This window comes from Amphiprion ocellaris, chromosome 18, assembly GCF_022539595.1.
Source record: "Amphiprion ocellaris isolate individual 3 ecotype Okinawa chromosome 18, ASM2253959v1, whole genome shotgun sequence".
Lineage (NCBI taxonomy): Eukaryota > Metazoa > Chordata > Actinopteri > Pomacentridae > Amphiprion > Amphiprion ocellaris.
This window is the reverse complement of record NC_072783.1, coordinates 12,207,635-12,222,473: the sequence shown is the minus strand read 5'-3', so window position 1 is coordinate 12,222,473 and position 14,839 is coordinate 12,207,635. Positions and strand designations below refer to the sequence as shown.

General features: G+C 39.2%; 1 protein-coding gene across 7 annotated transcripts in view; it reads left to right on the top strand.

Annotated features, from left to right (window-relative positions):
* Positions 1-14,839, top strand: part of rbfox3a (RNA binding fox-1 homolog 3a) — a 611,714-nt gene that overhangs the window by 178,342 nt on the left and 418,533 nt on the right. The gene's annotated exons all lie outside the window — the stretch shown is intronic.

The following is a 14,839-nucleotide window of genomic DNA, read 5'->3' as shown; positions in this document are numbered from 1 at the left end:
TTATCTTTGTATATATTTCCTTACAGCATTACCAGCAACTTAGGGCCATAAATGCCAAAATCTTCATGTCTTCATGTCATGCCAAGCTCAGGAATCTTGGTGTCATCTTTGACTCAGCATTGATAATTGACAGATTAAGTTTGTTTTGCATGGATGCTTATTTAAACTGAAAAACCTTGCCAAATTGAAATCTATCCTCAGACTGAATGACATAATGAATGCAACCAATGCATAAATCTTTATACCTGTACTTGCATCCCTGCACTGGCTGCTTGTTAAATGATTATGTATATATATATATATATATATATATATATATATATATATATATATATATATATATATATATATATATATATATATATATATATATATATGTATATATACACTACCAGTCAAAAGTTTGGAACATATTTAGAAAGCCATTCATGGGTTGGCACTTGATTACATTTTAGAACTCCTCTGCTCCTACTCTACTTCTAGGCCTTTTAGATCCTCATACCAACTGCTCTGTAATTGTGGCAGCTTCAAAGCCTTGAAATTTCAACTAGATGCTCCTTCTTCATTGACTCTTTTAAGAAAAATCTTGTTTCTCAATAATTTTTGTTTATTCATTTTGTTTTACAGGAAACAATGTTTTAGGTTGTTTTTAAACTTGATTTGATTATTGTGGCTTTAGTTGTAGATCCATAATGTGTGAAACTGAACCAGAATAAGAAAGCAGCATTTCTGTCTCTTCATCTCCCCACCGAGTATCAGAGAAACTATCTTTCTTATGACCCTGACGTTAGCTCCATGAACCTCCATGGGAAACTCAAATGACAATATTTAGCAGCATGTTCTCTGATATTTAGTCCACCTACCGTTGTGAAAGCATGTTAAGATATCACAGTCAAAGCCTAAGCCTGACTGAACACATATTTCAACATTTGGGAAAATGTTCTTTTGTTTATGAAAGAAATGAAAAAGAACGCCTAAATAACACTGACCAGGCCCAAATCAAAGACGTGATCATAAACACAACAAAAGCTAACTTCACAAATCTGTGTTTGAACAGTGTTTCACAACATTTATCTTGTCAGTCTAATTCAGACTTTGTATAGTGGTTGTTTTTATCTAGATCTGGCCTGATGAGGGTTGGATGGAGGACAGGTGTGAAATGGCCTTTTCAGGTTTTCACTAATACTCCAGAACAATCTTTGCTCCTCTTGCACACACTTTTCAAGATACTTGACGAGGAAGTTGTTCCAAGTATCTTGGAGAAGTTGCCACAGATCTTCTGTGGATTTAAGCCATTCCATGGTCTGCAAGATCATTGTGTAATTCCAGACTGACCTCACAATGTTGAGATGAGGCCTCTGTGGAGGCCATCCCATCTATTGCAGGAGTCCTTGTTCTTGTGGCTGAGGACAGATTGTTAAAACTCTTTAGGACTTTGGTCCTGCTGCATAATGTTTTTTGTAGTGAGAAAATACCTCCCTAATGATAATAGTCATTAAAATGTAGAATCTAAACATCTGCAGTGTCTTCTGCACAATACTGTAAGTTTTAAAGGACTTCCTCATGCAGAAACTTGGTATCCCAGGCTGCAAGTTCCAGTTGTCACAAGAGCCTAATTTCAGTGAAAATATCTCAAAAATGTTTTGGAAAATGATTTCCTAAAAAGAGTGGGAATGTTGAAGGTTTGTGCTGTGTCAAACAGTATTACTGTGTGAATGCAGAAAAGTGAGTCATCATCTCATTTAAATACATCTTTTACTTAGAAGTATCCAACAGGGAAACTGACTATACTCCAGTGTTCTTTACAAATAAAATCAGGTCAGTTAGTTTTGCACAGACTGGCTTTCATGGGCTAATAGAATTTTAGAAACTGGATTACATCTATAAAGTAGGTGATTCGAGCGGTCATGTAGTTGTCTGTCAGTGAAAATTGCCGACATTTTTTTGTCCCATTTATTGAATAAAATGAACAAAGGTCACAACATTGCAATCAGTGCATGTCACTTGTACACTACCGTTCAAAAGTTTGGGGTCACCCAGGCAACTTCATGTTTTCCATGAAGACTCGCACTTTTATTCATATGCTAACATAATTGCACAAGGGTTTTCTAGTCATCAATTAGCCCTTCAACACCATTAGCTAACACAATGTAGCATTAGAACACAGGAGTGATGGTTGCAGGAAATGGGATTATACTGTACATTTAATACACTAGTACTGTTAACTTTATATATGTCTAAGGGCCTATTAGGTACATTGTTCTGTTCAAACCTTTTACTTTTGTCAGACAGAGCCACCATCACACTGTGGAAATATTTTTTAGATTTTTTTTTTTTTTTCATGAAACCTCTGTTGGGCCTGGAATCTGCAGGACCAGCGAAAACGTTCCCATTAATGTGTAGTGAACATAGTAAACAAACAGGAGGGGTTCCATGCTGCCTTTCAGGTTTTAGAATAGCAGTCCACTGGCATCAGATGGTTTCTTTTTACCAACTTGACTCCAGACAGACACAGTTTGACCGGACGTGCCTACAGAGAGCAGGGCAGGCATATTCTGCTCTCCTGTTGGAACAGATTGATAAATACAAGGTGTCGGCCAGAGAAGACAAAGGGTTTGCTTGAATTTGTGAAAAGTTGTCATCCGTAGCTATCAAGCTTCCTGATCAGAATCACCACTTTTATCTGGTCTGCGCAAGAATTTTGCTATACAAGAATCAGAATTACTGCAGACACATCACAGTTATACAAAGCAAATCATAGCAGATTATCTTTCATTTTTAGATAAAGTCAGACACATGGGAAGAACAGTGTACTGTTTAAAGGAATGAACTGGATATTAAATGTATTTTTTTAATTCATAAAAAAATGAAACTCGGGACATTGTACACAGCTTAGATCACACCTTTTTGCGACTTTTCAAAATTGAAGTCATAGAGAGAAATGATTTTTTTACACAGAAAGATAAGATAAGATAAGATAAAGTTCTTTATTTCTCCCCACTCCAGGGGAAATTTACATTGTTACAGCAGTTTTTTTGTGTAGACTTTTTGACATCAAACTTTTCAAATTTTAAACATTGATTTGCCACGCTGCACGTTGTATTCCATTACAGGAGCAACCCCTGATGGAGAAAACTTCTCCACCACTGCCACCTGCTATACATTGATGGTGTTGTTATAGCATTTATTTATTTGGAAATTTATTTAGTTCTATCTCAATACACACAATACAATCTTTTTTCTTACTTTTTCAAACAAAGCAGCTCTGTATAAGCCACACTATGTAGAAGTATAATACACTTTTGTGTAAAAAATAACATACATGACCTGAGACTATCAGCAATAAACCACCTCACTCACTACTTTTTAAACTACATTGCTGTGGTTAAGGTTTAGGTATAGTCACTACTTGATTAGGTTTGTATTGTATGTTCATTGTTGTGCTTAAAAGAAAGTAGAAAAAAGAAAGTACCAAGCAGCAATACCATCACAGTTATACACTGAACTGATCCTTCCAGCTACCCTGACCTCCTCCATATGGCTATGAAACTACGTCACACTGCTTTAATCTTGCGTGACTGCTGGAGGTGTTTGCCAGTCACTGAATGCAACATCTAAAAACGATATTTTGTTTGCTGATTTCATCCCATATGCTGCGAACACTGCATTAGACGGCGGTAAGTGTGGGGTTTTTGAGAGATGTGATTAAGGAAACGGCAGAGCATTTCTTTCTCTTTCATTCTCTCTGTGTATTTGTCAGAGTTGCTCTCTGCCGTTCTTCAGACACTGCACTAATATGGATCATCAGGTAGCTATCTCCGCAGCTCTCACCTTGTTAGCTTTCCAGTCAATCTGTTGCCACTGCTGTACACTTGCATATGTTATGTAGTGGTATCTTGAAAGTGAGCTGATGGTAGGGCGTTACTTTTAAACTTTTGACACCCAAAGATGTAAAAGAAAGATCAGTGTGGATGACTGGTGGTGGACTGGTAAGGAAATGATCAAGCTTTGAAGATATCGATTTCCCTTCTCAGTTTAATAAAACAAACACACAGTGAGTAATTCTCCTTTGCATGAACTGGTTTCCTGATGCACCTAACTATTCATGAAGCTTGGCTCAATTGGCTTTTTCAGGTGATTAAATATGCATTATTGCTGTAGTGCAAAGGTCATTTACAGACACAAAGACACATTATTATATTGTTGTTATTGCTATTATAAAGATCATTTTAAAGTCATTACTGGGTTGACAGAGAACTGCAGAGTAGCTTGGTGGTTAGCACTTTCACCTTGCAGCTAGAAGATCCGATGCGTCCCCGCCATCCTGAGATCTTTCTGCTTTCTGAGTTTGTGTGTTCTCTCTGTGCATGCATGGGTTTTCTCCGGGTTTGCCGGCTTCCTCTCATAGTCCAAAAACATGCTGAGGTTAAATGGCGATTCTGAATTGTCCGTAGGTGTGAATGTGAGTGCATTTGTTTGTCTCTATGTGTAGACCTGTTATAAACTGGTGACCTGTCCAGGGTGTCCCTTGCCTTCACCCTAAGCCAGGTGGGAGAGACTCCAGCCCCCCGCGACCCTAATGAGGATTAAGTGGTGTATAGATAATGGATGGACGGACGTCATATCCCAGGTTTCTTTTAAAAAAAAAGCCCAGATGACTGCGGATCTTGCTTGAGTCTGCATTGATGTTTTGAGCAGGATTCAGAGAACTGTAACTGTCCATGGTGCTGAAATCTCAGGCTTTCTGAACCAGCTGCTCCATTTGTACATTGAAAACTGATTATTTAGTGAGCAACACTACTGCCAAATCTGTCTCTTAGAAAATATATTTATTTAAAACCAAATTGTTTTCCCACTTACATCTGTTTTTTTTTGTTTCTTTTGTTTTTTTTAGTGAATAAAGTCAGTTTTAAGAAGCGTTGTGAAATGACACACAACGTGCACACAGTACTTGGCTGTCACAGCAGACACCAGAGTGAAGTCTGTGGCTGAGTCAAAAAAAAAAACTTTTGTGAAGGATAGGTGGAAGATGGTGGTTTTGATTATTGAAATTAATTATTCTGTCGTGACTAGGAGCACATTTTGTAATGGAATATGAGCTATTATCTGGCTGTGTGCAATTCAGCTGGGATAGACTCCAAATAAAAACTGGGCTGACAAAGTCCGTCCCAGACTAAGTCAGTGGGTAGAGGTAGTAAAGGGATAAAATCATACCATGTGTCATATGGAAGGATTCTAATAATTTTTCTTCATATCATGCTTATGCCTGCTGTTCCCGTTAAGATTGCAGAATATTAATGACTGAGAAAGTGCCATTTGATGAATAATGCGGTGAATTATAGTTAAAAGCTGTGGAAGAAAGTAATGAATAAACCTGTAGAATAGTCACATAGCAAGAGAAGTAAAAAATAAAACAATAGGTAACAGTGTGTCATGTGATTGAAAGTAATTAATTATCCACCTAATGAGATTTTTACAGCCACAGCTCTGCCTGTTAACTTTGGTGGAATTCTCTTGACCACAGCTATCTTCATTAAGTACACAGTAGATTTGTCCACAACTTCTTCCAAATTAAGTCATTTAAATATTTCTCCCCCTTTTCCTTGCAAATGATATCGGAAAAAGTATCCTTGCGGAACCAGGAGCATATGCATTCTGACCTGATATTAGGTATTGTCAAATCCTAGTTCAACTGTTTCCAGCATGCTTCAGTGTTTCAGTAAAGATAGAATAAAAAATGATGTCCAGTAGAACGGAAATGGTTAGTCAATCAATCAGTTCACTGGGCAACAGAAAACTAATCCTCCACTATTTTGATAATCATTTATTCATACAATAGTAGCAGAAATGTCAAACATTGTGGGTGGTATGTGTATTATACACACATAGATGTATGTAAAACTTGCATCAGATCAGACGCAAACACCAGAATGCCTTGACTAAATTCAATTTGAGGTAATTTAAAATGAGATGTGTTTGTTAACTTCATTTATCTTCTCATAGGGTTCAGGATTCCAAATCTCCTACCATCTCATCAAATTTTCCTGATGGTTATGACTGGTTAATTAAAATACCTTCAACTCTGAAGGAAAAACTGATTTCCTGAACATAATTTCATTACAAGCTGTCATTACTGATGAACACTCTTGTAAACTGTGAAACACAAATTGTTAAAGTTGTTTTTGTTGGACTCAAATATTATTTTTTAGAGTGTATCTCTATAGTTGATTGGTCCTTTTTGTGCAGTTTCTCCTATGGTAACCTTTTCTTGTCCTCTGTCTGGGATGTTACACTCAGTTGCATCATGGCAGTAAAGTTACTACATTTTCACTAATTTTTTTTAAAAACAAAGCTGAGGTTTCTGCTACACATCACATACTGCAGAGAAGACTGAGTGCATGTGTAGCTTGGTATATACATTTGTGTATGAGGAGGAGGGTGTGGGTGTGAGTAGTCGTGAGTGTGTGGAGGTGACTTTAGCTTCCTCATTAGAAGTAGTTGGCTTGGTTGTGCGTGATAGAGACAGAAACTGTGGAAAGCGAGAGTAGGAAGTGAAAGAGAGAAGCTGACTTAAAGACAAGAGTGTATGTGTGTGTATGGAGGTGGGGATCTGTCACTTTACATTTAAGTGGTGGATTCACACCACAGCCGGCTAACCGACAAACAATCCATCCTTATTTACCCTGCTCAATGCCAATCCCATTGGATTGGAGGGAATTGGATTCCCACATCCAGGGGCGAATTCTTTTCAATTTGAAGGACCCCATTAAAAGTCTTTTTCTGTCTGCCTCTGTTTCACTCTCCTCTTTTCTGCCTCTCTGGAAGTTTTCCGGTTGAGGTGGAACTGTCACGCACGCACGCACGCACGCACGCACGCACTCACACACACACACACACACACACACACACACACACACACACACACACACACACACACACACACACACACACACACACACACACACACACACACACACACTCATCAATATGGATCGTACTAGGGGTGCAGAGGGTCCTGTGGTAGACGTGTTACTTATACACACTGTCCAAGTCACCTCAGCAAATGATCAGAAACAACATACATTTACATCATCTAAAAGATGGACTTTAATCCTCCTGTCATGTTGATTACATTGATTACATGTTAATGAATTCTCTCCTCGATTAAATATGCAATACTGAAACCATTTCAGATCTTTAAATAATGGCACAAAATAGCATCTGTTGTGTTCTTGGTCAAAACTGAACAATATGATTTTATTAGTAAAAAAAAAAAAAGAACATAGGTGTGAACATGTTAGGATAGTGAAAATTTTTATTTCATTTTTTTATTCAGCCTTTATTTAACCAGGCCAGTCCTGTTAAGATACAATGACCTCTTTTTCAAGGGGTAAAACGTGCGTCTGAATGCATTAAAGAATAACAGTGACAATATAGTAGTATTACTATATAAAAGCATGAAGATGTGTGCAATCAGTCATGAAATGGTGGTGATATTTTGTGTTCTTATGGACATGGTGGACAGTGTGTGGTGGCTGATGCATGTGCCTTCCAAATGAGTGCACTGCATTTATGGCACATGCTTGTTTTTGACATCAGCTTTTTTTTTTCCAACACATATATCCTCTCTTTTTTTTCTCTCCTGTCTCTGTCTCTTCTGGACCTTGTATGTCCCCTTATCTGTATACTAGATTTAAACTTAGCCAGTATTGCAAAGTAGTGTCCGTGTGCAGCAATACACTGCACCCAGTGTTCCCACTTCACTTGTAGCACTCCCTCATAGTTCTGTTATGCAAACACCACAGTCCAGGTATTTGTGCTCAATGTTCTCCCTTTGACATCTCAGAACACTATAGTTGAAATCTCCATTAAAAGTCCTGTCCTGGGGGAATTTCTGGTGCCTGTTCCTGTAAATGTTGAAGAAAACAACATCCTGGTTTGCTCCTGACAACTATCTAAAAGCTATTGTTTCTTCTCTCACTGCCAACCCACCTTTTGTCACCAGTAGTGATCCACATCATCGTTGGACCATCTTAGCAGCTAGAATGTGATGTTTTTTTCTCTACTAGTATTTGATGATCATGAAGAAATCATAATTGCCGGTACTTAGATAAAACTTTTCCAGTTGTTGGTAGCCACTGTCCTGCCTCTAAGGTCTCAAAAGTCAACTTAATGAGTGGGTGCTGAGTAGGTGTGATCATGTGGAGAGGGTTGAGTTAGACATTGTTGTAGACATTGTTGGGATTTATTATTTTTTACCACTAATAATATGTCATTCCTTAATTACTAATAAATGTGCTATCTTTTACTATTAACAAAAATGTAATCCTTTTAATACTAAGTATACTATTATACACATTTACACTGTTGAACATACAGCTGGCTTAATACTGATACACACATTGCATTGTGTGCTAAATAAAAGAGTTGCATTGATCTGTGAATGAATAGGAGGGTCTCAAACATTATCTCACACTATGTGACTTGGAAAAAACCACAGCTGAATAGCACCAGGGAAAAGCACCACCAGCTTACACTCAACACACATCAGACACGTGGACATGCACTACACACACATGTGTACTCTCATGTACGCTCACACACACTTACTCAATACTCAAGGTCACTCTAAGATATAACAACATCATGGGAAGAAAGTAAAAGTGATAAAATACATGAGAATGGAGACATACAGTCACCCAGATTAAAGTAATGATACCACATGACTGCTGAAGTAGACTATAGTTAATGCATATGACTGTGATAATAGACCATGGTTAATAATGAAGACCTAAAGGCACAAACATACCCAAAATTCATAACAGGGAGGGTTCTCCAACAGTTTTTGACCAATGAGATTGTTGCACATTTTCATAAATACACTCTATACACTGTGAATTTCATCCATTACTGGGAAGACACCTTCAGATTAACACCTTTGTTAACTATAGTCCTCTGGACAGTAATGGTCCTTGATATCAAGCTATTTGGCATTGCAGAATAAACAACTTTAGCTGAGAGAAGTTGCCTGTCTGCTATCTCAAAAAAAGAACACGCTCGACAGCAAGCTCCCTTGCAAGGTTGGTTTTCCGCTCACATGTACTGCTCTATATGCTCACATCACATGCACACGGCTGTTTTTATTTGCATACACTCTGATAACTTTTATTGCCTTCCAGCTGTCTCCCCTTAAAGTTGGTCATGTTTCTCACTGTGGCTTCAACTGACTGTTCAATCAAAAGTACACCTCAGAGCAGGATTTTATGTCATCAACCTGAGATCATCCCATAAGATTTTGAGCTGATAACTGACTTCTCCACCTAGGTTGGGGTGAAAACCCGGACATTTCCAATTATCAACAACCTCAGCAGGGGGCCTCTTCATTATCATTGGAATGTTCCACCTTCGCTGTCTCTTAATCCTCTAATGTATCTTCACTGTCAGTTTCTTGGTCTCTCTCCTTCACATCAGTGTCATGATCAAAGATACTATATGATCAAAAGCTTTACATGCAGTATATTGTTTGGTCATTGTGCTGCCTCAAAAGCTTTATATATCAAAGCTCTTAACAAACACATTCATTGTTAAAACAATTTTCCCTGTTTGTGTTCCTGGCATTTCTCCTCATCCTTTGTGAAAACTCCTCCTTAATGGACCATTATGATAATTTGGAATGTTTTAAGTGTGTCTGACAATAAAAATATATGATCACAAGCTGAGAGAGAGAGAGAGAGAGATGGAGAAAGTTACATCAAGAGAAGAGAGAAAGTAAAGTAGAAAAAAGCACACAAAATGGAAGATCAGGACATGAAGCAGGGCAGAGGGGGCAAGAAAAAGACAGGCGGCTGAGGAGAGGAGTTAACAGAAGGATGGATGAGATAGATGAGAGATTTGCTTTCACTTCCAGGTCGCGGATGGCTTCCGTGAAAGTGATTTTCAAAGTGCAGCACTCCCGGAATGCTTCAGCAGGCCTCTTACAGCCCCTAATAACATTCTCACAATGCTCTCATTACCTTCTCAAAACACTTTCCTGCATCTGACACACACTTAGATGCTGATGCACAAGCATGCAAGCTACACACACGCACGCACGCACGCACACACACACACACACACACACACACACACACACACACACACACACACACACACACACACACACACACACACACACACACACACACACACACACAGAGCCATGTATCCTCTAGTCCACCCTCCCACGTCTCTGTTTAACAGGGTAAATCTGACAGGATGGATTGTCTCAATACCGAGGGGAGAGTGGGTTGGAACACTGGTAAATAAATAACCAATGACAGGGAAAGAAAATATTAATATCCATAAGAGTTGTGTCAGGGTAGTGGTCTGCATGGATTCCCCCAGTGTGTTTGTTATTCACAGGCAGCTGCAGACTGGAAATGAGACTGGCCCTGTTTGTTAATTTGGTCCGGGTAATATTTCAATAAATCATACTGTGACAGTGGGCAAGTGGATACGTACAGGCTGTTCCCACAAGACACACTGTGCACCACAGAATGACGTTGTTTACTGATGAGCTGTGCTATGTTATGTTGGAATGCGTTTAATGCATAATGACATGAGTCTTAGGCAGTGCATGTGCGTAAACTTAGACTGCCATATGTGGGGGTTTTTTTGTGATGGTAGGGTAGAGAAAATATATATGGCAAACACTTTTTAATGACATGGAGCTGGCATATTAGAGAAATGGTTGAGCTGTCACACAAACTCTGATTCTACTGATAACCCCCATACTGAGTCTGAAGTACTTTCCCGTTTACTTCACTGTTCGAGACGTCATTTTAGGAGCACGACCACTGCGGCTCTAATTAGTGGTCTTGTGGCTCGTTCTATGCCTCCTGATTATTGCTGTAACTGTGTTTCCACTGTTTTTTAGTCTGTCACCAACCTTTATGTGTTGTTTTCCATCTTTGTGATGTCTCAGAATCAGACTTTTCAAATCCTCTGACAATTAATTTTCACATTGAGTCATGATGCTGACATGCAGATAGTCACAGCCCATAGGTCCAAAACTAAGAAATATATGTTGTTCACAGCTCCTTTTATAACCATGTTCATGCCAGTAGATTAAGAAGTTAAAGATGTATTTATTTTTGTGTCAGTGATCACAGGTTTTGTAACTTGTGTGTCAGTGATCACAGGTGCATTCACTTTTGTTGCACTGAGTTTCTACTTTGGGGCCTGTGTTTATCTGTGTTTAATTGCTGATGGGGTAAATATTCTGCTTATCGTACGGAGAATATATGCTCACGTGGATTTATAAATAGCTATGCAGCATTTCTACACAAACTAACTTTACATTTGGCCAGCAAGATCAAGTAGGATTGCAGTAGTAATACAGCATATGAAGCTTTAATTAATAATTAAAAAATGAAAACAGACATATTTGATATTAGGCTGCACAGTGGCTTGTTGGTTAGTACTTTAGCATTACAGCTAGAGATCCCTGGTTCACGTTCTGGCCTGCCCAGAATCTTTCTGAATGGAGTTTGCATGTTCTTCCTGTGCATGTGTGGGTTTTCTTAGGGTTCTCCAGCTTCCCCCCACAGTCCAAAGCATGCTGAGATTAATTGGTGGTGGTAAATTGTCTGTAGGTGTGAATGTGAGTGTGCTTGTTTGTCTCTATATGTAGCCCTGTGATAGACTGGTGACCTGTCCAGGTGTCCTCTGCCTCTGCCTTAAATCAGCTGGGATAGACTCCAGCCCCCTATGATCCTAATAAGGATTAAGTGGTGTACAGATGATGGATGGACATTTGATATTATGTTATGATTTTTAAAGATATAAATGAGATGATAATTTTGATTGATTGATTGATTGATTGATTGATTGACTGATGCAATGACAGTTTTGCCAACATCTGTGACATACATATATCAATAGTTTCAGGTTCTCAAACCTCTGAATTCCAAATCCCTTTTAATTGGTCAAGAGGGAAAATTTGCTGTTGTGTGTTCTGCCAGTATGGCAAATAAAAAGGGTGTAAATTAGTGTTTTCATTTTGCAAACTTTGCAGAGCCAAGTGTTTTCATGCTGGTCCTGGCTGCTGTACAGACAGGCAATGTTTTGAATAAAGCCCAAACTGGCCCAGACAGACTGCTTTGCTGCGTGCTGAGCAGTGGCTGCTGAGGAAAGAACTAAGATGACTGTGCCAGTTGGACAGGTAGACATGGATCCTCACGTCTTCAGCAAATGAAGGTTTACTTTGGATAGAAGGGTTAGGAGTCATTCTGGAAACACATGACAATATGTATTGCTCTCAACTGGATCAGTGGCATCAAAAGTGGAAAACAGCACATTGTGAGTGTGGTCATTTTGAAAACTTAAACTTGAATGATCAATCATTAGAGCAAATGTCTTCATTAAACCTGCAGCTGCCGATTTTGGCCACATGGGACAGCAGAAACAATTTGAGAAAATCATCACTTTGTATGCCGATGTCCGTCGGTGTTTCGCCCTGTTCCGAGCGTTTTATTAAATCTAATTTTACTTCCATAGTGTTGACCTTAAGGCAAAATTATCGCGGTACTTTTATTTTGACAAACCCTTTATTTTGAAGTTGTGTGTTTGCAGTCGTCACTTCCTGTCTGCTATTTTGAAGTTTAGCTCTACACGCGTGCGTCATTTTCTGGATGCACGGCTCTACTTTGGAAACGTCACAAAGGCAACGTCGTAAGTAATTGACTTCATTTTTGGACTGACTGGTTAAGTTAAAATGATTTATTCACATTTATTTATGTTGTTTTATTCTGTTTTGTTGCAATGTTCGCTCTGTTTGTAATGTGTATCAAGAGCCACAGTAAAGAAGTCAAGTTTGCTAAGACTCACGATTCATTTTGCAAGCACGAGTTTAACTAGTTGGACAGCTTTCACCACCACCCTTTTATTTGCCATCAGAAGAGTCTGACTGACGCTTGCAAGCCATAATGAAGGGTGAAAAGTTAGCGAATGTCGCACAATCCAAGGTGGCCAGAGAATGTAAACAAAGCCGTTTTATGGCACTCACCAACTAGTTCCACATAACCAGTTCCAACATAATGACGGGGCGCCGTAGGTCGAGGACGTCGTAAACTGAGGACCCCCTGTGTAAGAAAAAAGAATACAACAGGTGAATTAAAACTCAAATGGAACATGTAAAACAAAGCACTTAAGATTGCATCCTAATGTAATTATGCTTGAATGGTTGGCAGTGATGCCACTGCTATGATTCATACTGTCTTCTACAGTTAGTGTGTCCAGAAAGACTTTTTGTTTTTTACTTCTCTCATCCCTTTGTTACCCTTGTTGTTGAAGACGTCACAAACCTGCACATAGCGAAATATATTCAGTTTACTGGCTCTATGCTTCTCTTCCAGAGCAATTAAGAGCTCAAATTCAATTTTAGCAGACAGTTAGCTGTTGCAAGCAGAAGGTGTGATACCAGCTGCTAAAATTTTAGAACAATGAGATACTTTTAAAAAGACATGAGGCAGAATGGTAAGTGGGGCAAAGTCACACACTGAAGGCCTTACTGATGAATAATACCAATTAGCAGACCCAATCACCAATCTAGCATGAGTGAGGTTTAGAGTGACAAATTCTCCACTCTCAAATAAAGAGCAGCCTGTGCATATTCCACTGGGACCTGCTGTATATGTCGCTGTTTGGAATACAGATACAAACTGTTGCTTATGTAGACACACACAAAGGCCCATGGGAGCTGGGGGTTTTTCAGTGTGATGGCATCTGGGGGTTTGCGGTGTGGTCTAGCTTATCTGCATATTTATGTGTTGTTTCTGATTCTGATTGTTGCCTTTGCCTCAGGTCCCTGACCTCTTTGGATGTAAAGCCTGAGGGACATGTACACACCTCAGCAGCCGACACACACATAAACACAGACGCACTTTCGAAGGCATCAGTGGTCAGAGTTGAAATGAGGACAGTCCCAGAGGTCTTTCCCTGCAGCATCTTGTGTGTTTTTCTACACTGACTTCCTTTTTGTCTTTACTGCCTCTGTGGTCCACAGTTACCATGGAAACAGAATTTGGCATTATATATTTAACCAGAGAGAGTTGAATCTCCACTATTTTCCTCTCCTCTTCCCTGTTTTTGAGGGAGAAATATTTTAATTGCCCAGATTTAAGGGAGAGAGTGTGTGGTTGCCAGGCGTTGGTGTAGCTGTCTCTATCTATTTAATGGAAATTGTTTTGCCATGAAACATTATCTGTCTGGCCTGCTAGCTGGTTCCACACTCATCCGTCTATCTCTAAACTCAACTTCAGTTTCAAGTGTAGAGCCTTATTAGAGCCTAGCACAAATGTTAACTTGTGAAGTACTGGCAGGCAAGGTTTTATTTGTTTAAGGTAGTGTTTAAACACTATTTTATGGTACTGGTATTTTGAAACGGGCTGCTCAATGGCTTGGTGGTTAGCATTTTCGCCCTGCAGCTAGAACATCCCCGTTTTGAGTCCTGGCCTTCCCAAGTTTGCATGTTCTCCCTGTGCATGCGTGGGTTTTCTCAAAGAACTCTGGCTTCCTCCCACAATCCAAAAACATGCTCAGGTTAATTGGGTAACTCTAAATTGTCTGTAGGTATGAATGTGGGTGTGACTGTATATGTAGCCCTGTGATAGACTGGTGACCTGTCCAGGGTGTCCCCTTTCTTTGCACTAAGTCCACTGGGATAGGCTCTAGCCCCTCCGTGACCCTAATGAGGATTAAGCGGTGTATAGATGATGGATGGATGGATGGTATTTTAAAACATTTAGTTATTCTGTTATTTATTTTCTTGTCATGGATCCATGGAAAGTCTTTGATCCAC